The sequence below is a fragment of the Diplotaxodon limnothrissa genome, linkage group LG3 (genome assembly GCF_057381915.1).
Source record: "Diplotaxodon limnothrissa isolate DT_005_m linkage group LG3, D_limnothrissa_male_GT1.1, whole genome shotgun sequence".
Taxonomy (NCBI): Eukaryota; Metazoa; Chordata; class Actinopteri; order Cichliformes; family Cichlidae; genus Diplotaxodon; species Diplotaxodon limnothrissa.
Genome location: NC_140598.1, coordinates 55883404 through 55909752, shown reverse-complemented (window position 1 = coordinate 55909752; position 26349 = coordinate 55883404). Strand labels below are relative to the sequence as shown.

Genomic DNA, 26349 nt, shown 5'->3' with positions numbered 1-26349 from the left:
TTTCTAGCTCAGGTGCTAATGTATTTGTTTTTGTTTGTTGAGAGGCTTAGAAAGTGTCTGCTCCAGATTTCACTACATAAAAAATACAGCATGTTTCTAACTTAAATACAATATATCTTTTTTTTTTTACTTGAGTATGTTGTGTTCATATTTGCAAGTACTTTTCTTCTTAGGATATGTTCTTAGACACACTTCTGCACATCGTTACTTCTCACGTTTCACCTTGTTACCATCCATCCGTCTTTCCATCCATCACTGAGGTGTTCCCAATCCAGCTGATAATATCAACTGGCTGATATTATCAGCTGGAATATCAGCCAGCTGACCCTTGGGTCTCCTTCCAGTCACACCCAGATCACTTCAAATAGGAGGTGTCCAAGAGGCAATGTAGTCAGAACAACTTCCTCTGTTCCTCATCTGAGTTCATCACCCTATCTGTAAAGGGGAGCCCGGATGCCCCCTTCTTTCGGTCACAGCCCACAAGGCAGAGGGTGGCAATGTAGATTGACCAGTAAATTGACAGCTTTACTTTCACACCAGTCTGTCTCCTGCTCCTTCCCTCCATCACTCATGAAGAAGCACGAAAGATAGTAGATAATTCCATAAAAGTTATGAATAGAATAAAGGTCAGCACTGGCAGAGTCCAACACCTTTGCCTTACTGTGGAAACGGGGGGACCTTAATATGTATGCTCTTAAGCAGGAGTTAATTAAGTAACTGACCAGGAGAGCTGATTGTCTGGGGCTAAACAGAAAGAATACCTTAAATGTGTTAAAAGCATTATCTTTAGGTAAAAGATATTTAATTTTACATACCGTCTGAGACAAACACATTAGATGGACTACAGTTTGTCTCCCACCCATCAACCCAAACCAGTCACGCTGCCCCTACCTCAACCAGGTATTATCAAAGGCTTCTTCCTGTTAAAGGAGAGTTTTTCCTTCCCACTGTCGCCAAGTGCTTTCTCTCATCTGGTTGTATTAGTCTTCTCTGTCATTGTAGGGTTTTAATGTTACGTTGTGATCTTGCGCTATATAAATAAAACTGAATTGTATTGACTTTAATAAGAAAACGTCTGATAGTGCAAGAAATGTGAATATATAGACATTTTTTATTTAAGAGTAGAGCATGAAAAGCATCCTGACGACACCTGGGCTGTGGGTTGTACACGGTACTGTGACAGCACTGTCATGACTTCAACAGGGTTAGCGAAGCTGCATCTCGACGTCTCGAGCTGACTGTCACCAGGTTGATGGAGACACCCCGGGACATGAGAAATCCCTGGCTCAAAGTGTGTCATACTTTATTGTCCTAATGGGGACTATACTTTAAAACATGAACATCATATTGTAGTCAAGACTTGAAACTAGAAATTAAGACCTTAAACGAAGAGACGAGCTACAGAATTGATGAACTGAGCACCAAGTAGGGTAACTTTCCTCAAAGGTTTACAACAAGAGTCGAAACTCCCTGCTGGCTGTGACAAAGAACATAAGTTTGAGACTCCCTAAAGCTACGTCTGTCTCTTACATACAGTCTGAAGAAACCAAACTTAATAACAATGACACTAAATCCAACAAAAGGTAGCTATGCAAAGAGACAATTGAGGCCGATTAACGAAGGCCACTTATTGTGCCTCAGGAAGTAGAGTGGATTGCGTACTAATAGGAAGGTAGACGGTTTGATCCCCAGCTCCTCTAGTCAGCTTGTCAAAGTATCCTTGGACAAGATACTGAACCTCGAGTTGCCTCTGATGCATCAGTGTGAATGTGGGGAAAAGTGTTTAGTGGCTTGTAAGAATGAGTAAATGAAGTTTGAAGTAAAAAAAATGAATAAATAGAAGTGGTTTCTACTCAACTGGAGTAGAAAAGTATCATATAAGTACAAGTCCTAAATCAGCTGACATGTTTGCCAAGGACCAGAAATGCAGTTGTGTCAGTGTGTTAATGCAAAGAATATAAAAAGCAAAGATTTCATTTAGAGCTACATTTGATCTCTTCTCTGATGTGATCGCACATTTTAAAAGAAAACATCCACTCTGTGGTAGTTTGTAGGTTATTATTTGGTATGAAATGATGAATGGAAAAACACCCAAGCAGTACAAGCAATTTCCATTTCAAAGACTCCACTCCTAATTTAAAGTTTTAGGCGTCGGGTTTGTCGTTGTTTCTTTTTCCAGTATTTCCTTTCTCAATAAATAATTTTTGTAAAACCGGTTAACTTTAAAAGACGAGTTTGTAAACAAGCATATATTATCCTCATAGCTGGTCTTTATCAGTCACGATGTACACAAAATACTCTCCGCCATCACTGAGCATTTGGCCAATCTTGGTGTCAAGTACAAGATTACAATAAAAAGCATTGTCAGTTGGAACGGGAAGATTACAGGAGTTAGAGGAGATTCAATGATCTGCTCGACAGGCAAGCTTTATAAAAGCCCCTGCCATTCTTTCAGGCTGTAATCATTCTCCGTGCTCTGAGTTTGCTGTTCTTGCTTCAGGGTGCCTTTTATGGACGATCTGATTTCCTCGTGTCAGCATTGTTCCCACATCATCATAATTAATGTTGTTCCAGGTTCAACATGGCAAGTGACCAATCACCTTCTTGTGACGTCATTCCTTTGCGACTTCGAAATACCCGCCTTCGAGTATTTCGAAGTACAAGTGAAGAAGCGAGAAACCGCCGCCTGTCCGCCGAATTTGAAGTCAATTTAGGATACTTTCCTTTAATAAACGGTAAGCATTATACATATGTTCCTCACTTGGCTTGCTGTTTGTTTGCTAGTGATAGGCTACTTGACGACAGCATTAGCTAACCAGTGTTCTCTAGACCAGCGTTCCCCAACTTTTTGGGTGTGACTTATGGTTGTGTGCTGAATCTATGAATCAAACTATCACCTGGAAACACAATTAACTGGTCCATAGCTGTGAAACTGGACATGAGTTCTTGATTCTATGGAGATTAACAGTAATCCAGAAATTTACAAATTTGTCCTGGTACATCGCGTAAATGTTGTCCCTGGGACATCATGTTAAAGTTGCCAGAGACATACCATATGAAAGTTTAGCTTCTTTTAGCCCCTGTTTGTTTTATTTATATATATATATATATATATATATATATATATATATATATATATATATATATATATATAGATATAGAGATATATATAGATATAGAGAGATATATAGATAGATATAGAGATATATAGATATAGAGATATATAGATAGATATAGAGATAGATAGATCTATCTATCTAGAGCTATCTAGAGATAGAGCTTTTTTTTTTTAATATTATATTTAATATTTACATTGTATTGCAAAAAAACCCAAAACAAGTTAAAATGAATTAATGAATATTGACTAATTAAACCTTCGTTATTTTTCCACCAGAAATGGACGATATAATTAGAAGAAGTGTTCTGAATGACGAAAAAAAAAGAACTGGAAAAGACACACAACTTTGTGTGCATGTGTCACAATGCCAGGAGGACCCATTCAGTGTTGTGTTAGAAAAATTGAACTCATTAACCCTTCATGGACATTATAAATGTTTAAATGTTGCCTCAGGTAAAGACAGGAAAAGAGACTATTACAAATTCAACTGCATCAGAGCTGGGAAAAAAAGTCGAAACAGCTACAGAGCAGTGGGCTGTAAGGCCTATGTTTCATTTAAAGTACTCAAATGTTGGAAAGACCACACAGTAGGGCTGCTCGATTATGGCAAAAATGATAATCACGATTATTTTCACTGAAATTGAGATCACGATTATTTGACGATATTTATTTAACCCTTTAAGACCTACTATAGAACCAAGTCCACCAGAGCTTATATTATTTTTATTTTTATTTTTTACATGCTGTAGTGCCATTTGTGGGAGCATTTCAAGTTGCTATACATCAATACAACTGTTATAGCCCATATTTTAATAATATGTATGCATTAAGTGCATAGTAATTACATAAATTGCAAAAAAGTGCAATAAACTACAAAAAAAATTGAAAATCGCTTTTGTTTTGTTTACATATATTTCTACTTGGAGAAATTTAAGAGGTTTATCCCTCAAAACTTTAAATACAATAAAGTTGCAAAAAATAGTTTACAACCACAGGAAATTTATTTTGAGTGTCTTCATAGTTTTATTTTGGAGATACAGCAATTTTTATATACTGCAGGAAAAACAAAAAACAATCCTATGATGCAAATTTGCAAAGAAAACAGCATGTGCATCATTTCACTGTGGGAAGTGTTACGAACAGCTGATAGGAACGGCAAAGCGTGTTTCTGGAATATTATGTTTTTGTTCCTGCAAGCGCTTTTTATGCAATTTTTGCAAAGCTATATGTGGAACGAAACCGTGACCGAGGACAAGCTGATGGCATCAGATGTAAGTACAGCTCCTCCGGTTTCATATGCAAAACAAATTATTGCGCTAGCTTACACGGTTCAGGTTCTACAGGGATTTAAAAATAGTTACGCAAAACGGAGCGTGCTGCTCTGACCGGCTTTAAAGGGTTAACAATGACTTTAAAAAAATAATATAAAATAGTGTGCAACACCACTGAAGTTTTTTTTTTTTTTAACTCTTTTCAACCAACAGCAGTCACTCTCCTCTCCAAATAACTTCTGCTTAGCTTTCCGAGCTTCCCTCGGGTCCTCTTAATCAGCGGTCTCCAACCTTTTTTGCGCCACGGACGGTTTATGCCCGACAATATTTTCACGGACCGGCCTTTAAGGTGTCGCGGATAAATGAGGGAGGGGCTAATAATCGGCTCAGTCATTTTTAATGATCGTTGAAAGCCCAGATCGTAATCGTGATTAAAATTCGATTAATTGAGCAGCCCTACCACACAGTCATCGTGCAGCGTACATATGATAAGCATGATGGGCATGATCCTTCGGACCCAAAAGACGCACATTTCAACAATATTTCCAGTGATTTGAGGAGGAAGATTGAGGAACTGCTTTCCCTTGGAACTAAGCCAGCCATCATACTAACCGAATGTCGTAAATGGGCCAAAGAACATGGACACAGAGATCTTCACAACAGAGAGCATTTTGTCACACCACGTGACACTGACAGTGTTAGAACCTGCATGATGAGGAAGAAGCACTTTAACTGTGGAGACAGTCAAAGTGTACATACCTTACTTAATGGAAAACATCAAGAAAATGTTCTCTTCTATCAACCATACACATCTGACCAAGAACTAATGATTGTTTTGCAGACACCTGTAATGAAATCAAACATGGAGAACTGTGCAAAACAGTTAGTATTTGTTGACACCACGCACTGCGTTAACCAGTATTCATTTCCCTTATTCACACTTGTTGTAAGAGATGATCATGGGCATGGAGTCCCTGTGGCCTATGCTATTGTCAGCAACGAAAGTCAGAAAACCCTGGAAACTGTTCTTGGAATAGTTTGTGAGCATTTCCCAACTTCCCTGAGGTTAAAAATACATTGACAGCTATTAATTTTGAAATAATTCCTTTTCAAAAAAGTTATAACATGCCAGAATCTAATGCTATAGCTGCAGCATGGGCTGCAAAAAACTTTCCTTTCCAGTTGTTAAAGTTATTCCTATAGGCTGTATGCAGTATTTTATATATCTACTTGTGAGTTGAAATGTTTAATTTGGCATTGAAGTGGTGCTTTGAGATAGCAAAAACATTTTCATACTGTTTAATCTCATTTAGTGTTTTCTTTTTTTTTGTAGAGCATTTATGGTTGACAAAGACTTTGCGGAAATAAATGCTTTGCAGAAGGTTTTTCCAGAGTCAGCTATCCTTCTATGCTGGTACCATGTCTTGCAGGTAAACCACATTGTTTTCTTTTCACGTTGTCTAAGATGCACCTGAAACACATTTTTACAACAGGGTCCTGTTGTTATGATTTGCCTCATTGTGATATTCACCTACTCAGGTTAATGAATATAAAGGGATAAAATGTTGAGTGACTTTGTCCATTCATTTAAGACCACAGTGCACTCATCTTCTGGTGGCTGCTTCCCAAAGCTCTTTTTGACATTTAAAAATATGTTTGCCTGGTTGATTTCTGTAATGCACAGGTCCTCTTGTCCAGTGTTATTTTTGGACGTCAGCTTTCTTTTATGCTTTTTGTACAGCTGCTCCTCTGTCTCTCTCTCCAGATTAACTTTTTTTCTCTTACATTCACAGGCTGTTAATCGATGGCTTTCAAAATCAGAGTCCGGGGTCCATGGGCTTTCTAACACCCAAAAGAGAAATGAAATCATTTCTTTCTTTTGTAAGCTGAAAGCTTGCACATCTGTAAGTGTAATTTGTCTATTTCACATTTTGATTTCTTGATTACACTATGAGCATAATAACTTTCAGTTGCTAAAAAAAGTTACAGAGAGATACAAAATAGATTTTTGAAACAATTTCTAAAACTGGCTTCTTATCTTGCTTATCAAAACAAGTACTTAAGCTGTGCAGACCATCATTGTGTCACCCACTGTGCAGTAGAACTTGTGAGTGGGATTCTTTCACAGACAGATGCTGAAACCAAATATGCTTATAGGTTTAGTGTTCCTTCTTAGCCATTGTAAGGGAAGAAATAATTGCTTCTTAATACAAAAACACGACATATTATTAATAACTTAAAATTCTTAATGTTATTCAATAAAAGGAAAAGGGCTTCAATACATAATATTAAAGATTTCAATAGGTCTGTTAAATGGATTGAAATATATTCTGTTGCATCCAATTCTCTTAGGAGGACGACTTTAAAGCCACATCAGCAGAGTTCTGCCAGACATTTAAGCAATACCCTTTGGTGTGCCAGTATTTTCAGAAGCACTGGGAAGGCATTGGCCACATGTGGTGTGACTACGGCCGTCGCTTCAGTCACGCTCGTTCTGAAACAAACAATGTGATTGAAAGGTATGATTTATTATTTTGACCTCATTCGATTGTATTGCTGAAAAAAAGATATTATGCTTTAATCCAAGAGGCTAAACTGAGTAGGTTCGTCATGTCATTGCCAGAACAGGTTTTAGGCAAATCCTTTAAATTCTAGCAGCGTTTTTTATGTTATCACAACAAAAAACAGAGTAGGTGGATTTGCCTAAATCAGCTAAACCGGCACAGAGCATTCCTTTATAAAAGACGTGTGCAATAGGTATTCCAATTTTTTTTTAAAAATAATACAGTCTTGATTAAAACTTTAAATTCCTTCAATTACAGTTACTAATCATTTCAAATAACTTTTGTTCAGATTTTTCCACCGCCTGAAATACCAGTTTTTATCTGGCTACACGAATAGGCGTCTGGATGATCTGATTGAAGTGCTCCTAGGGAAGGCCGACGACTACTTCTCAGTCATAAAAACCCTGCAAGATGTGGGCCGCATGAAAAACAGGTTTGCTGACACCTTGTCTCAAGTTTCAGACTCTGCTTCAAGACTGATGGAAAGTGGTTGGGCTCTTAAAATTACAGTCAAGAACAGCCATGGAGTTAATGCATATCAAGTCCCATCTGAGTCAAGAGAAGACATAGTGTATGATGTCTGCCCTGTTGAGTCCTACTGCAACTGTACATATGGCTTACGAGGACTTCTTTGCAAGCATCTAGTGTTACTTGCAAAATTAGCAGAGGCTGACAATGACATCTATCCAAACATGGAAACAGACATTTCTACCTTGGCAAGAATTGCAGTGAAAGAAAGGCATTACTTTGTACACTGTGAGGACTTGAAAGTGATAAAAATGCCAAGTTTGTTTGGAAATCTGTTTTTTTGCATCGGCTGAAACACTTCAGTGCACTTGTTGTACGTTCTCTCACTATAACACATGTGCTTGCCTGAAGGTGGCTTGTAGCCATTTTAAACAAATGAAAAACTCTCTGAAAAGTCCTCTATCAACTTTGAATGACACTCCTGTAGTTGAAAGCACAGACAAAAAATGCACAGAAGATGCGGTTGGAAAACTAAATGCTGTTTTAGACACAGTTAAACAGTGGGCATTCATTCCAGAGGGCATTACTGCAATGATGAACTGCATACAAATGTCTTAAAAACAAAACAAGTAGGCAAAAGTATATGCCAGTACGAAATAAAGACGACAGATAATGCACGCAAAATTAGGCCATTGTATTCTAGCAAGAAACGTTCGGCCAGCATCGACATTCCAACAGTCTGTGAAAATGAATGTGAACAGTCGATAACCACTGAAAGAGAGACATCCTCTGGAGAAAATGAAAACCTTTTGGAATACAAAAAAGAGAAGAGTTAAAGCTAAGTATATGCACAAGTAGACTTTTGTGTGACATTTCAAAGGGACTGCATCCATTACTTCTGTTTATTGAAACCTAAAGCTGAATAGCTGTCTTAACTTTCTGCCAAGGAACAGATGAAAAGAAATTGTTTGGTCTCTCAAGCAGTTGTTATTTATGTGTGTTATTCATTACTTTGGCTTGGTTGCTGTTTTTGATACAAATTCATCTGTGCCCATTGTAATATTTTCATATGTTACTATTTTTATATTGCTATGCATTATAAATAAAGGATTACTTATTACTATTAAAGGTCTGCATTTGTAATTGTTGGTATTATTTATAAAATATGCGCTCTTAAGTTTTCTGCTCCATAAAACGATACCTGTCACTTTTTGGACATAGAGTATCAGCTGTTGAGAACCCCCGGCTCATACAAAATAGAAGTAAAAGGTTTCAACATCCAGCCTTTTTATGATTAAATACAAAGTGTAATAACAGAGTTATTGGGGTGTGATTTTGTTAATAGTTAGTCTTAAGTATAAGTTTAATAGTAATGAGTAAAAATATAGCCAGAATAATGGAATGAGACTAACACCTGACCTCACACTGAGATTTGGTATGAAGTGGCATGTTTGTGCTAATGCTGACATTGGGGCTCAGAGTTCCTCTGTGTGTATATATTTGTGAACGTTAACTTGGCTAATGTCCAAGGGTTTGACTGCTTTCCTGTTGGATTGTATCACAAAGAACAGGGATAAGAGCACCAGTGGCCGTGCACACCCTCATCTCTCTCCTTCACCCGATCATTAGTGTTGGAAACCGGCATTAGCTCAGAGTAGATTAGACTTCAGTATAGTGCAAGTGATTTGATTTTATGATTATTTGATTCAGTTTTTTCTGTGTTCAAGCTCAATTACTTTAATAAAATATGTGGAATTCAAACAAATAAATAAACAAATAAACTGTGGACATTACCCTTTTAAACCTTTCTGAAACAAGACAGGTAAAAACCAGTGTATAAAAGTTTACATAGGTATAAATAGCTCTAACACTTTACTCCAGCCTGGCGTCCACACATGTGGACATCACATTTTGGGTTATTTAGACCAAAATACTAAATCTTGATCAACAAGCGCCTGATATACAGTTACGAGGACATTATACTGCAACTGTTCTATCGAAATTTCAAATGAATGTCCTCATGTGGCTCTCATTTTTCTCAGAAACAAAAATTAGGTAAAAAAAAAAACAAACAAAACCTGGTAATTCTTTCTTTTTACATTCATCGGGTTCCAATCGGCCCAAATATCAAAGAGAAATTAAAAATGCATGCCATGGAAGATTTCGGGTCTTAGGGGGTTAAAATGACCAGACCCCTCCGGCCTGTTTTCCAGGCCACTAAATTAAACCCAGTCAATTACCAATTGCACAGAATAAAAACCTACGAGGTCCACTAATAGTCCAAAAGTCCAAATCTTTAATAGAAAAGACAGGCAGAACTCAAACAATAATCCAAACGAGGAGCATATATACACACTGGAAAGTAAATAATTATAAGTTATTAAATCAGACTAACTAAATACAGTAAAACTAATAAGGGAAGACGAACACACGGGAAACAAAAATAACAGTGTAAACATACCAAAACTCAAAATAAAACAGGAAAGCTACTACAAACCGAGTGTGACACAATTACATTCATATTGAAACATATGTGATAATTTTCTTTCTTTGTAGCATTTTTAAGATATGTGTTAGAACAGTCATTATGCTGTTTGGATTAGGAACCAATCATTTTTGCCAAATAGTTAACACAAACTTAGAACAACAATGAACAATTTTCAAGATTCTGATTTACAGAACAAACAAAAGTCACAAAAGGTTTCATTATTTAAGAGACAAGATCAAGTTTTTCACACAGGAATGAAATGACAGAATCCAGTGCAGCGGGGCCAAAGGTGTGTGTCAGCAAACTGAAGGTTGAGGAATCAGTCAGCTCATGTTTAAGATTGTGTTGGATTTTGAGAAGAGTCTGTCTGTTATTAGAAAGTAAGATTAACAATGTTACACCAATAACCCAAATACGGGGAAATGACAAATAATACCAAAAAAGATACAACTTTCATACTGTTTTACTAACTTACTTTGTCATATCAGCACTTGAATGGTCGCTGCCTTTACAGACCATGTCTGTTGTGACATCGCAGGCCAATCTTCCGGCAAACCCGAGGGCTAGCTCCCCAGCCTCCTCTTCACTCAGAACACTAAACACTGTTACTTTAGTTTTGGCCTTCTTAGGCCTGTCAAGAATCATTGCGGGCAGTTTGGCTTTACGGCCCTAAAAAAGAAAAAGTGCAAACACCAAAAGAGCAGAGAGAGACACACACACGCGCACAAAGTTAAATGCTTTTGTTTACATGGTGTAATTGTGTATATGTTGCAGCAAATGCACAACTTCCAGCCACATTGTCACTTCATTGATACGAGTAACCCGGATTTATTTCAGGTGACATCAAAATCACGAAATGTATACCTACCCCAATCAAACCTCTGAAAACATGAACTGACATGTTCTCTGCGTTGATTCTGCGCTTGATCTCGTCTTCTGTTATTGTGTAGGTTTTCTTTTTTGGTACAGATAAGCGACCATGCACTCTGTAAACTGTACTAGTTCCTTCTGAATCAGTTTGGAATTCTGTATCTGCATCGATCCTGTCAACATCATCAGCAGCAGCATTATCTGTACTCAGACTTGTGCTGTATACTTCTGCTTCTTTTTCGTTGTCTTCAGTCTGTGTACCTTCATCTCTGACTGTCAGTCTTCCTATCTCACTGTTACTTGTCGATTTGCTGCAGATGTTCTCTCCCTTAGGAACTTTTCCTTTGTCATTCGCTGCCTGATGCTTTCCCTGATGACATTCTTCACTGGCTACTTCTATTGCTCCTCCTGTATAGCCACCTACTATGCTGCACAACTCCTTTCCCTCTGCTGTGCTGCACTGTGCTGTTACATAAAGAAGAATGATATAAACAGCACTATATCAATTTAATTGTGAAGAGAAATCCCCACAATACGACACAGTTATGTCTAAAATAGTTTTGTGTAAAAACTGGATCTTGAAACGTCCACTTTAATAACACAGTCCTGGTGTGCAAAGGCAAAATTACGAAAATTTTTTCACTTTAAACATTTTTGGACATTGTTTAGTTATATTGTGACTTACTCTCACAGAAGATACAGATGCCACAACCAGACTTTGAACAACGCATGTGCTTGTAGGCACCACATTTCTGGCACTGCACCTGTGAATTAAAAAAAAAAAAAGAAGAAGAAGAAGAAATAAACAAACAAAAAACAAATGAACAAAGTCCATTATATAAACAATCTATATGGCTAAGGACATGTCATAGTGTACCCGGTCTTTGGCTGCAATCACACACCAGCACTGACTGCACTTCCTAGTTCGATCTGCAAAATATAATTTGTTTAAGTACAAGTTACATTTTCCAATGTTAGAGAAAAAGAAGGCGGCTAATTTTATCTTTACCTATTCAGGAAAATAAGTAGTGGCAAAGTCGGGACCTGAGCTTTGTGACTTCAGTGTTGTACTCCTCCACTTGTGTTTTACCATCAATGAGAGATTGGGCAAACTAATAATTGACGAAGAAAAAAAAAAAAAAAAAAAAAGAGCAAAAAGAATTAGATTAACAAAGAAATGTTTGTTTGTTTTTAACCCCCCCCCCCCCCGAGAAAAAAAACACACAAAAAAAGCAGAGCAACCAAAGCAAAGCATTACTGCTGAAATGGTTCAATCTACAAAAAAAATTGAGATTTTACCATCCTGCCTCTAAGGCTTTAAAAACTGAATAGGCAAAAATGTAAACATTACTTATATAGGTTAAAGCTATAGTTTTCAGTACCATTATGACATGCACTCCACGTGAGTTCCCATCCTGTTGATGTGGGTGGCTCACATGTGACAAGGTCCACTCTCCAGCGCAGCCTCTTGCTGAAGCAAATGAGTTGAGAGATCGCAGTTATTACAAATAAAAAGCATATAGAGAAATCAATAACCACGTTCGGTAATGATTTCAATTAAATTAAATATGTTATGTTAAATATGTTAATTAATTACCTCCAGTTTTTCAACACCGCACTTTTTCTGACCTCCGACTCGCCAAATGAATTCATATAGACTATGGTCCTCTTGGGTATATCACAAAACTGTTTTGTAAAAAGATGGATATGGTAGGCTTGGGCCTTGAGCTTTCCTAATGAGGGACACTGAAAAGTATCATGCACTAGAGAGAGTGCAAAATCTGTGCAACTTACAAACAAGGTCCAGTGGCTGCCGTTTTCCAGACAGGCTCCAATCAATTTCTCATACATCTGAAAGATGTTTTTCTGGAAATAAAAAGAATGTGACAAGTATGTTTTTCTGTCAAGAATGACACTGCAAAACTGCAAAAGCTTGTCAGGTGAGACTTGTAATTAATTCTGCAGATACACAAACATATAGAAAGTGTCATTTTTTGTTTACATTAATTAATTTCTATAGTGTGTACAAAACAAATCAAGACCACAGACTCAACACGCACCACTCAATTTTTGGTGTTCTTTATCAGTTGGCCAAGACAGAAATGTTTTAATCTGTGTGCATTGCTTTTGAACAAGTCTTTACACAGAAAAGGTTTCAGAAAGGTATTTTTCAGGTTCTTCTGACAAGGCTTCAATTTTGGAAAATGCTGTTTGTTTATAGTGGCAACTTATAAACCCTTTGTGATAAGAACATAGTTACCACAGTCCAAGTCATACCTTCAAAAAGTATGCACTTTGTGCTCTTGTGGACCCATCCAAAATTTTTCCAGTGATTTGGCTTGGTATTGGATAAATGTGAGGGAAATTCTATAAAAATAACATAAATACACCTATGTTTTCAAATACATTACAAAAAACGTAAACATGCTATGTCATTATGATCAAAAAAGCTTTTCAACATACCTCACACTGCAAATAGATTAGGCCATCTATTACCTTATAAAACAAATAAATAAATACATATAAATAAAAACAGAACTAAGGAATACGATTCATTAAGTAAATTGTACAATAAAGTGTATTTAAAGCAGAATTTAACATTAGTTTTATGACAACATAAAAGGATTTTTATGTCAAGAGGTACCTCATCTGAAATGTTAGTCTGGTCAAACAGGGATTTCAAACTTGAAATACCAATAGAGTTTGGTCCAGCTACTCCCACAAGGTAATCTGTGAGAAAGCATATGCTGTAGTCAACAGATATCATTTTCTTTTTGCATGCTGCAACCATCATCCATTTCAGTCTTCTAGGAGCTTTGTCTGGTTGTAGTTCTTTTTTCTCCTCCTCTCCCCTCATCTATTAATTAAATTGTTTTCTGACCTTCCTAACTGTTTCCGACCTGTCTTCCCAATGTGATGTTTAAGCAATATATGTATGGTCAGAAGGGGGTGAAATTTTCATTGCAGTTGTACGTGTAACATTGCATGTGATAATAAAAGGCTTGATTGGTTGATTATTCAACATGAGTTGACATTTACCTGACATTGTGAAGGAGTCACAGTTTCTGTAAGGGTGTAAGAACATAACATGTGGATTTGTTACACTTCTTTTTCACAAGTTAATAACAATCAATAATTTTCATTCCATTATTAACAAGCTATCACACGATGTCCCTGGGACAACATCTACGCGATGTCCCAGGGACAACATTTACGCGATGTCCCAGGGACAACATTTACGCGATGTCCCAGGGACAACATTTACGCGATGTCCCTGGGACAACATTTACGCAATGTACCAGGACAAATTTGTAAATTTCTGGATTACTGTTAATCTCCATAGAATCAAGAACTCATGTCCAGTTTCACAGCTATGGACCAGTTAATTATGTTTCCAGGTGATAGTTTGATTCATAGATTCAGCACACAACCATAAGTCTAGGCCTTTTAGTCCAGATTCTCTTCACTTATGTTTGTAAAATGATCAGGGAAGCTACTGCAATTTTGCCTGACCCAACCCCCGGACCACGAAACACCCAAAAAGTTGGGGAACGCTGGTCTAGAGAACACTGGTTAGCTAATGCTGTCGTCAAGTAGCCTATCACTAGCAAACAAACAGCAAGCCAAGTGAGGAACATATGTATAATGCTTACCGTTTATTAAAGGAAAGTATCCTAAATTGACTTCAAATTCGGCGGACAGGCGGCGGTTTCTCGCTTCTTCACTTGTATTTCGAAATACTCGAAGGCGGGTATTTCGAAGTCGCAAAGGAATGACGTCACAAGAAGGTGATTGGTCACTTGCCATGTTGAACCTGGAACAACATTAATTATGATGATGTGGGAACAATGCTGACACGAGGAAATCAGATCGTCCGCCTTTTATAGGCGGCATAGAGTAGCTAGAAATTGGTACAATATCTTTGTTCATTCTCTCTTTTTTTTTTCCAGTGAAACTACTTCTGAGAACTTTTTTTCTATCTAGAATACTTAAAAAAATATGAGCTATTTTTGTGCTTCTCACTTTGAGAGTCTGTCTCAGTGCCATGTTTTTCTTGGTTTCTCACAGCAGCTAAAACAGCAGCTAAAACCCAAGCGTAAAACATTATAGACATTAGGAGGTTTTATACAGTCAAATCTTAATCACAGGGTAGAAGTTGTTCTTTTTTACTTCTTACTTCACAATATCATGTTTCACCAGTCATGATGAGAATGTTTTTTCCTGCCTGCTTCTTCAGACTAACGCAACAATACCCTTAAAAGTTGTGGACTACATTTGAATCTGGACAACAAAAGGAAAAGATAAAGATTTACAAAAACATCTCTTATTCTATCCTTCCTAAAAGTCAAACATCCAGGAGTTGTTGTATAGAAAGACTATTTATAAACTGGCATCCTGACGCCACTTTTTTGAATGTACTAGCTTTTATGCTGCTAGCATGCAGGTTTTTATGGACGAGACCCTTTTATGGATGAGATTAGCTGGATTATCAGCTAATGCTAGCAGGCTTGGTTAGCATGCTTCAACCATAAACGGCACTGTGTTACACCACTCCAGGACAACTTGGTGTAAACAGCAAACCCAGTTTATTTGGGTACTCCAGAACCATGGCTTTCACATACAGAACCCAAGAATACTCTCTTCTCTTTTTTTTACGGAACATTTTTTTATTTTCTTTTTGCCGTGACTGCCCTCTACTGGTGGAAAACATGTAGCAGCCAAAAACCCAAACATATAGCTGAATAGCCCAAATACCAACAGATTTATTTTTAGACATATTTTAGCTTTACACTTTACCAAGTGCTACAGCTGCAATGCACAGACACAGATATCTGCTAATTTGTGCTAATTAACGGACTAATAAAATACTAGCATGTCAGCCAAATAAAAACAGATACTAAAACTACAATATACACGCAATGGACAGTTTGATGGCAGTGTGATGTGTCCAGTGGAAGCTTCAATACAGTGGCCTGACCTACTTTTAGAGCCAGGAACTGCAGTTTTTAGGAGAAAAGTGATATTTTGTGGTTAAACTTTAATGATGCTGCAAGTTTAAGACCTATGAGGTGTTTTTTTTCTTCCTCAAACTACAGAAACTGTACTTGTGTTCATGCTCAGTTCTTCTCCTGTTACTTTGCACTGTTCTGTGAAAAATAATGCATGTTGTGTTTTGTGCGATTTCCTGCATGAAACAGCCGTTATTTCCAGGAACGGGAAGATTTTCAGGGGAAAGAAAAAGTTTTTATTTTTCAGATACGTAACACAACGTGCTTTTGGAAATCAACAATGTAAGTGTTTTAAGATTCACTCAAAAGTATTAGGCAATGATCATTTTTGCTACTGTTTCTCCTGAGGTAGTGTAAATTCTGAAAAAACATCTCTCACACCTTGAGTCGGCTGCATGTGCAATCATTTAAAAGATGATATAACATCTCTTAAATTCAATAATTGAAATGACTCCAGAGTGCCAGTAGTGGGATGATAATGTTTAAACAGGCCTCACGCTGTAGCCGATTGAGGTTTTTACAACTGACATGTGGATTTTAATATTAACCTTGCTGATTTTTTTGATAAATACACTGGGCAGCTCACCAGGTTTTTTAAAGCAGGATCCCGATGAACGACCTTTGAAGGCTTCAGTACGCAAATTATTATTTTTCTTTAACTGGATTTTAACAAATTAAAAATAAACGGCCTGTGACAAGAACAATGTGTTGCCTGAAGCTGTGTACATCAAAGCAAAAAGCTGACATTTGGGAATTGCTACCACTAGTTGCCCTTTTAAGCCTTTATTGTGATCAGAAGACTATTTTAAAAGCTAATTATTCTGAGTTGATATTTCTTTTCACTTTGAACTTATTCCAAGTGTTTGTTTGATGTTTTCTTATTTTAGTCATGTATTCATTTTTTAAGAACTTTGTTGGAAAGTATGCCTAGACTTCCACATGCAGAGAGGAGGTATGCTAATAATGGATTTAATGGTCAGCGCTCTAAAAGTGTCCAAAAATTCTCAAAATTTTTTTTTTTTAAATGTTCTTTTTTCTTTTTTTTGTGATGTTTCGTGGGTATCAGGGTGAAATTAAAAATCATAAGCAATTTGATTTTTAAAGGTTTTTCATTATTCTGCTTGAATTTTGTAGATAAAAATTAACTGAATGAGGCTATTGCCCACAGCCATGGCACCCTAAAAGCAGAAATGATTTTTTGCGCCCAGTACTCAAATGCAGGCCTCACCAGTGAAGGGGCGGTAGACCACCATCTGATGGTATTGATAGTCCAGAACTTTGAGACACTGGACCTCTTCAAGCCTGTTGGAGCATTTTTATTGGATTGCTTGGATATCCAAGAGGTTTTTGTGAGTGAAATTCTAGTATTTTATTAGTCCCTTATTAGCCCATTGCATGCATCTATTTAAGTTCATCTGCCTGCCTGCTGCTGCACAACTGCAAGTGGCTTTGCAACCCACCCCCACCACAGCTCCTCCTTTTCCACCTTTCTGTGTTTTTTCACTAAATCAGACTCATATCTGTCATCAGTGATGCCTGCTTTGTTCTGTGCATAACCATCCCAGCAAACAGAAATACCACAGATGGAAACAGCAATCTTCTTTTGACCACAGCAGTCCTGACTACAACTCTACAACTGACTACATTCAAAAAATGTGGATCCAGGATGTCAAAGTAAATAGCTTTTAAGCAAGGGTGTAACCGGCCCTCTCATCTTCTGTACCACCGTGGTAGACTGGAGTCTGTTTTTCAAACTTGACATTTGCAGAAAGACTGAAAAAAAAAAATCTTTCTGTTGCCTGCCAGCGGTGTTGCAAATTCAGCCGACAATCGAGTCAAACAATCGTTCTGCCATCATTTTCTCTCCACCGTGAATGAAAAGGCTTGATAAGAAGGACCAAGACAGATAAGCTGAGCTACAGCATAGAGAAGGTAACTATTTCTTTTACATTTTTTGCAGAGAAGACAATTGGACATGTAGGAAAAGCATTTAGTGCTTATAACACACTTAATGATACCTGAATTTGATTAATCTGCATCAGGGTCTTTGCACTGTTTCTCCTGAAGCACTGCCACACTGTCATGGCTGCTGAATACATCCGTGACATCGTTAACGTTTTAAGTAACACTTGAACTTGACAGCAAAAGAGATGAATAAAAGTCTCACATGTACCACATCCAAGGCTCTGGGTTTGTGAAGGCCGTGGAAGTAAGTTTCAGAATCCCACTGCAAGAAAAGTAGAAGCAGGCATTTCTTTGGCTCAAGCCTCTGCAGTGGACGTTGTGTTTCTTTGTCCAGACTAGCTGCTGTTTGTTCTCCGTACAGTAAACCCCATCACAGGTTGTTCCTGTCTGCAGCTGGTCCAGAGTATCACCCTTTTCTTGGGCTCCACTGTGGAAAAACTTCTTTTTTTCTTAAAGATACGGTGTAGCTTCTCAATTATTTCTCCCTGATTTGTCTTTATAGTAGTTGTTGCAGTTGAGTGTTAGTCATGGATATTTCTGGATTTTCTGAGTTAGGGTTATGTCGTTAATCCCCCAAGCCCCCCATGAAGTGCAGCACTCACTGATTTTTTGCAAAGAGCATTGCTTTTGACCGTTCTAAGCAAGTGCATAGCTTTGTTGTGTCTCTTCGATGTGTGACCCTTGTGGCAGCTGGTGCTGAGGTTCAGTGGGTGGGATGCTGTAATGATGCACTCTGTCGCTGGATTCATTTTAATCGAATCTTTAACAAGGCAGGAATGCAGCAGAAATTGTGGCACTTTTAGTCTAAGGGCTATTCAAGCTACACCATATGCTTTTATTCTTCTTCTTTTTTTTTAGCAGCCACACACCTCTCTGGGGCTTCACGCTGGGGGATGATGAGGGCTGGAGCTTGCTCTACAGGCCTCTATTCTTTTTTGATTGGTGTTCATTTAGGATCTCCTGCAGAGATGAATGCTGCTACACGGCCGCAAAGTCAGAGACATTTCTCACCGCCCTCCAGCTATTCCTTCCCCCCCCCCCGTCCGGCCACCGCGCCCATACCGCTGCGCGTGTTTACTGAAGGTGGTGGGTGGAGTTCAAATGAACTGTCAGCTGCGCTGACTGATTGTGGCCATTTTAATAATTTAGCTTTCTTTAAGTCACCTTTGCAATCAGCGAAGAAGTCTTTTCCTTCACAATTCATTACATCATGTCTCCCTTGGACTTGCTTAGTTTATACAAATTATGTTTTCCAAGGTAGGGGGAGGTTGATTGGATTGTACACTTCCACAATTATATCAATGAAATATTAATCATCCACAGACACTTTAGGGACAAACAATCAGATGCGGTACATAAATTCATTTGTCTTGTGCACGTTTTTTAATCTCCCTCTTTTTCTTTTGCAACACCCAGCAAATATATTTCCACAGTGGATTTTATGGCTTTTTACCTGCAGGTTTCACTGCAGGCCCACAGAAAATGCACCACTCATACAGTGTAAGCGTGACTGAATGCCAAGGCTGTTTTACTTATACAATGAAAAACTTGTTGCCCTCACATACTACATTCCATTCAGCTGATGGTTAAAGCTTTTTTCTGTTACTCATCAAACCCAAGGATGTTACGTGACTTATCGTGAGTCAGTTTTCTGCATTTTCCAGTCGGTTCCAAATTAAAAAAACAACAAAAAAACACCTGCCTGCTGACAAAAATGATGCGTATTTGCTGCTAATTTGTGACAACAAATATGCTTTGAGGCGGCATTTTTTGAATGAAATTATAACGGACCTCAAAGCGTCATCTAACCATCTGTTCAAGAGCTATCCGGTCGTTAAGTCTGACGTCACTAGCCGTGTCTGGGCCTAAACTCCGCTGCAGGTCCATATATCAAATGATCACTATGGCATTACTGAGAGTTGAAAAACTGTCTAAAGTCTTTCATCTTTAATAAAATGATCAGCGTTCTGCTCTACCAGGTGTAACAATTGAGTTTAACATCCAGGCATCCATGAAAACGGAATTTATGACATTTAATGGAGTTAGAAGTTAGCAGGGAGTTAGCTCGCTAGCTTCTATCTAAATACAATATAGCATGTCCTGACTGCGGGGTTTTGGAAACAAATTAAAACGTACAGCTCTGTTATCACTTCCAACATAAATGAAGACAGAAAACTAAACAGCAGTGACGTTTGTAGGGTTACTGAAGTTTGGCTAGCTGGTATATAATGATGTGCTACGTGACCGCTAGCGACACAGCTATGTTAGCATAATATAAACAAGCTAACTTTTTTTCCACTCGATAAAAGTTAACGTGAGTGTTCTCGTGGTCAGGAACAAATGTAATCGCATGGCAGGATGCTGTAAAAGGACCAAACTTCAGCCAGGAGAACAACTGAGATAATCCATCCACAATACGAGGTTAGCCATTCATATACTGCTGCATGGGCTGGGCTGTAGTTACATCCTAAGGTTTTAAAAACTGAGCTTAAATAAATGATTAGCGTAATAAAAGCCGAGGGAGGTCAACAGTGATCACTGACTGTTTTAGGAGCTTTTTGAGATTAAATAGAAGAAAATACAAAACATTAAACATGTTAACAACACAAAAGCCATATTAAACGCAGACTACTTTAGACCCGGAAGTAGGATTCGTCACGTCATCACTTAACGACCGGATACTGTACTTCATGAGATAAACTAACTCTTAAACACTTGAATTAAAAAAAATTCAGGCAAAGGGAGGTTTGGAGTCTTCTCTCACCCCCGTTCTCTGCGACCTGCTGGAGCAGGGGGGCTAGGAGGAGGAGTTGGCCGTCCGACTGCGGTCTGGAGTGTGGAGCCTTCCTGCTGCTGCGGAGTCGGGGCGGTCTGCCTCCCCCCACCGCAGGGAAAAGGGAAACACCACCTGGGTCTGGGTGCAGTTCCCCCCTCCAGGGGCGAGGGCACCTAGACCCGGTTTGTAGAGTACGCTTGGGGAGTGTGATCGTGTGTACAGCGTCTCTTTATGTCTGTCTCCACGTTGGTTGAGTGTGGAGTAAGTGCATATGAGAGCATGAGGGTGGGAATGGATGTTTGTGTCTGTGTGTGCCTGTATGTCTGTGTCTATATGTCAGGTTGGGTGTCAGGCGCCACCTCTCTGGGGACATCTCAGGCCCTCCAAGGTTTGGAGGCCTATCTCCCCCTACCACCACTTCCCCTGCCAGTGGCGGACCCCCTCAGACATCGGTGCGTTGGTGGTTCTTTGTGTCCGGGGATGGGCGTCCAGGTACACACCGGCTCACTCCTTGGCGGCCGCTTATCGGGGCCTGGAGCCTGGGGCTCGCTCGGGCCACTTCGGAGGTGGGGTGCCCCCGGCCTCTCGGCCTGGGGCTCGGTCACTCAGGCGCAGCTGGCTGCCGGCGGAGCTCACGGGCGCGTCACTGCAACTCCCCCTGGCTTCTGCTCCGCGGCTGCTGAGTGAGCCCTCATCTGGGACTCTCCTCAGCTCTTTCCGGGACAGTGGCGCAGCTGCCCCTCTGTTGGTCTTCCTTGGTCTCTTGTGTTCTGGGGGCCTCTGGATGTCTGGAGTTTTGATCTCCTCCATACCTGCTTCACGCCCTGGAGGACGGGGCTGTGGCCCCCCCACACCCTCTAGCAGATTATTACATGAAGGAACCTTTTAAAAAAACAAAAAACAAGCGCGTCCATGCTCACAGGTGTGCACACGGGTGATCACACCCACAAACTACACCCTTTTTGGCTCCTACCTCAAAGCACACTGTGTTCTGTTGATCTTATGTGCTGCACAATAATGTTTAACATTTAGTATTTACTGTCATATTCCCATATATCATTGTGATGTTGTTTATTCTATTACTCTTGTTCTCTTCTGCTTGCTTTCTTTTTTCTTTCTCAGCAGGTGATCCAGGTGATTGATATATGCATTTTTTTTCTCTGCCCGTTCTGTTGGTTTTTGTCTTTTGCCCTTCTCCCCCGTCCCTCTTCTCAGCTGTTTCTCTTTCCCTCTTTCTTTCTCCCCTTCTTTCCCCCAGTCAAGTCTGTCCCGTATTCAGTAAGTGAAAATAAAATAAACAATAAAAGGTGAATCAAATGGACCATTACGGCAAGGCTGGGATGGTCAGTTTGGTAAAGTAAATCCGTTGGGCATCTTTCTTTGCCTTCAGACAACAATTCTGATGGCAAAAGAGCCAAACGGGACAGGCCAAAAAAAAAAAAAAAAAAAAAAAAAAAGAAAAAAAATTCAGGCAGCGTCCATTGCAGTCGGAAGCCGTGAAAACAACTGTAAGCCCGATGACAAGAAATATATCCAAACCACCTGAAACTCGGGTCTCCAGCAGAACACTTGGCAAATCTGAAGTGGATCAGATGAACAGTTGTTGGGGTAGGTGAAGAACAGGTGGACAGACATACAGAGATTTGTCAGATTATTAGCAGGATGTTCACATAATTCAGGCATACATGAAACAATCAGCCACAACATCGAAACCATCTTTGTTTCGTTGTACAGCCTGCGTTTGTGCCAAAGCATCTCTAACCTGTTTTGGCACAGACACAGTGCATGATAATAGTATCCTGTGGGTGTTGGCAGTGGATCTTTACTGGCCTCCGAGGAATCCATTTGTCCTGGTCATCCTGCGACACTTTTGCTGTTGTGCCCTTGAGCCGATCATGAATAGCTTTAGGACTGTGGCAGGGTGCAGTGTCCTGCTGTTGGGGGCTATTGTTGCCGGGGTGAGTGCTTGGTCTGTAACAATGTTTTTGTGGGTGATGCAGGTCTAACTAACATCCAGATGAATGCCAGGTTTCTCAGGAGACCATTGCATTGTTAGGACATGATCAATACTCACCACAGATTTTAATCCTGTAGCTGATTATTGTACAATATATATTCATTAGGGGTGCAACGATATTCGTATCGATATTGAACCGTTCGATACAGTGCTTTCGGTTCGGTACGCATATGTATCGAACAATACAATTTTTTTCAATATTTTTTTTTTTTTTTGTGTGTCCCGTTTGGATCTACAGCCATCAGAATTGTTGTCTTGAGGCCAAGAAAGATGCCAAGAGGATTTATTTTAAGTGGATCATCATATTGGTCCATTTGATTGACCTTTATTATAATTATGAATTTATTTTATTTTCAGTTGCAAACGGGACAGACATGACTGTGGGATAGGACAGGGGGAAAGAATGAAAGAAAGAGGGGGAGAGAAAGAAAGAAAACCAAAGGGGAGAAAAAAAAAAGAACAATACAAAATTTGTAATTTATTTTATCAACTTTCCTTCTGACGATGCTGTCTGTGTTGAGCGCTCAGTGAATCTGCATTTGACTACTCCGCCTAGGCTCGACAGTGCAGCCTAGGCGGAGTAGTCGAACGCAGATTCACTGAGCACTCAACACAGACAGGATGGTCAGAAGGAAGAGCGCAGGGCAAGCTAGCGAGACAGAAGTGGACCTCCCCACCCTCATTCAGATCTGGCGTTTGGAATTATTTTGGTTTTCATGTGACGTATGACCCTGAAGGTAAGCGAGTCATGGACTAAAGTAAAACAGTATGTTGGATGTGCCATGCAATGCTCAATTACATGGGTGGGAGCTAGTGTGTTAGCGCAGTTAGCTCGTTAACGTGTTGGCCGTCTAGCCCCTCTGTATAGGGTAGCTCGTTAACGGAGATTTGCCGTGTTGTGGCGTTAAGGTTATTTCAACGAGATTAATCTGAAAGCACTAGTGGGAACACAACGAATATGACTGCACATTTACACCGACATCATCCTAGTGCAAAGACAAAAACAACAAGCATGCTACTAACTTTAGCCGAGTCATTTAGACAGCTGTTAGCACAGGATTCTCCTTATGGAGACCTGATATGTTTAATATGCTGCTGAGAATATAGCCCAGAAGAAACGGATAGTATAGCTTTTATTTTGGAAAGAGACATTTCTCTGTAATAAACTCTCTTTTCCAAAGATGAGTGATTCCTCAATCAGATACAGGGCTCGCAATATCGCTAGCCCGACGTCCCGGGGCTATCTCTGCCCTGCCTGTCGGGCTATTGTAGGAAGGAAAAATATATGTCAATGCTTTTGCATTCTTTCAGAAATGTAGCTGGGTAATTATGTCATTGGGTGAGCCACTGTCAATATGTGACATATTGAAATCGTGTTTGAATTTGCGCTTGTTTTTTTGCTTTCACTTTGCAATCGCGCGAACTGTGTATAGAGAGTGACAGCACTGATCTGTGAGTGATGATAATTTGTGCACCAATTCCTCTGACATCGTCTTATTAATTGTTAGCTTACTATGCAAACATGACAAGTGAAATCTCCCGCAGCTTAAACATGTGAGAGGTTGATCGCGCAGAGAATCGCTGAGCTTATGTGAGTGCGGCAGGATATATATTTGACTACGATGACCTGGATGATTGAGAACCTTCACAGACAGATATATATTTTAGTTCTGCTGAGCCAAATAAGACAGGTCAGGGTGAAGAAGTGACAGCCAAAGAAAAACTTACCACAAAACGGAGAAGTTATGACAAATCAGACTATAAGGCAAAAAGAAAGTGCAGCTTTATGGTTTCATGGACAAAAGAATTTCTGTGGCTGCAATATGACGAGCTAAAAAACAACACGCACAAGGGTTAGGGTTAAATTTAAAAACTGTACTTTTGTGTTAAAATATATATTTATAATTTTAATAAATGACAAATTAAAAAGGCATGAACATTTTTTTTTGTATCGAAAAAATATCGAACCGTGACACCAAAGTATCAAACCGAACCGAACCGTGAATTTTGTGTATCGTTGCACCCCTAATATTCATAGTGTGAAAAAGAACATTTTCACAGGACTTTATACAACCCATGATTCGGTAGCTTGTAGAACCTCCTTTGAGTTTTCTATGTGACTTTGTCAGTCTCTTTGTTGTCGATGAACATTGCTACAGTTTATTGAGGTTTTTGGCCATCTGTTCATGTGTAGCTCTCTTAAGGTAATGCCACGGTGTTTTCAGTTTCAGGTGGAGTCTAGACTTTGACTGGATCATTGCAACACTTTGATTTTTCTTTCCCTTTTTCAGTCATTATGTTGCTGTGCATGAGATTATTGTCCTGTTGCATGATTCAATTTCAGCAAAGGTTTAGGTGTCAGAAAGATGTCCTCACATCTGACTTCAGAATACTTTGGTATATGGAGGAGTTTGACTTCGAGGTGCGCAGGTCCTGTGGCTGGAAAACAAGACCAAATCATCACCTCTCCACCACCGTGCTCCATAGCTGGCACAAGGTGTTTTTGGTGATATGTTTTGGTTTTCACCAAACACGGTGCTGCTCATTATACCAAAACTCCACTTTGGTCCCAACCATTTTTAGAAAGAAGAGGCTTTCTCCTGGCAGCTCTTCCAAACAAGCCATACTTTCATCTTTCTAATTGTACATCATGAACGTTAACGTTCAACATGCTAACTGAGGTCTGAGTCTGAGCTGTACCTCCTGGGAGTTTTTGCAGTGCACAGGTGAATGCTCCAGACCAGGAAACTGACAAACCCTCTGCTTTTATAAAGGTGCTCACGCTCGCTGATGATCAGTTAATTAAGGACATTTGATTATAAGCACCTACCTGCTGCATTCCCTCTTAATTCCTATGGAAACAGTAAGGCTGTACTTTCCCTGTGTCATGTTTTTTTTCACATGTTCACTATGTCTGTCAAAATAGCTTTGTGGTAAACAATGTAAGCATATTTTATATCCGTCCAGGTTAGATTGTCTTCATCTATTTTACTTTTTACAATCGGGGGGTAATGTGAGATATGGGGGGTGAGGAGTGTTTGTTGAACTGAACCAGGACTCCGCAACAAAACTCATGATTGATTAACTTGCTGTGTGGAGTTTCTGTAGCCTGCGGGGTCCATAAAGGTTGGAGGGTTTGGCTGTTGGATGAGCCAAAACAAATCTGATTGCAAAACCCTGTGACATCAGTAATGCATGCTGGACTTTTTGTATGCTGCGCCCACAGCAAATTGTTACTGAGATGCAGGCCAGAACACATGATAAAATAACTTAATCATGTTTTTGTCAGGCCGTAGTACAGATCACTCGTGTCCTTTCAATAAGGCATGCTTGTAGATGCGAGTACTATTTTGAGAATGAATATTTTTTTTGACGTATTTCTCTCTGTTCTCGCTCCCAGATTCCTCCCCTGTCATCGTGTTCGGTTTGTTTTATTGTGTTTTCTTGTCCATTAAAGACTGCCTTGAAGTCTCAACAGCGGTCGTGACTTTGTTTGTAACCTTGGGCCTGTTCTTCGTACCGCGCTAAGTGAGTTAGCTGGATTTGATTGTTGACGATTTCGCGTGATCCTGGATCGTTCGGTTCCCCGAAGCCCATCCGGGACTTGCTGTCATAGCAACAGAGCCGTAAGCGTAAACCTGCTGGGGAGCAGGTTTACTTTATGTAAACAGGATTAGATCGCGGCCACGCAGGTATGTCCGCGTCATTCATACGAAAGCAACAGCGATATTCCACCACTGTTTCACCATAAATAAATAACATCAATGTAACTAAAGATAATGCAGCACTTGATCCTTTTATTG

The 26349-nt window shown here is 39.4% G+C and overlaps 2 long non-coding RNA genes across 2 annotated transcripts; one reads left to right on the top strand and one right to left on the bottom strand.

Moving 5' to 3' along the window:
* Positions 1 to 5737: 5737 nt before the first annotated feature.
* LOC146636640 (uncharacterized) lies at positions 5738 to 7981 on the top strand. Its single transcript, XR_014905483.1, has 4 exons — positions 5738 to 5819; positions 6183 to 6293; positions 6742 to 6908; positions 7243 to 7981. It is a non-coding gene; the product is annotated as an uncharacterized LOC146636640 (long non-coding RNA).
* A 1946-nt stretch (positions 7982 to 9927) lies between these two features.
* LOC146636639 (uncharacterized) lies at positions 9928 to 11711 on the bottom strand. The gene is made up of 4 exons (XR_014905482.1): positions 11657 to 11711; positions 11465 to 11543; positions 10385 to 10578; positions 9928 to 10276 (listed from the first exon to the last, which is right to left on the bottom strand). It is a non-coding gene; the product is annotated as an uncharacterized LOC146636639 (long non-coding RNA).
* Positions 11712 to 26349: the final 14638 nt, after the last annotated feature.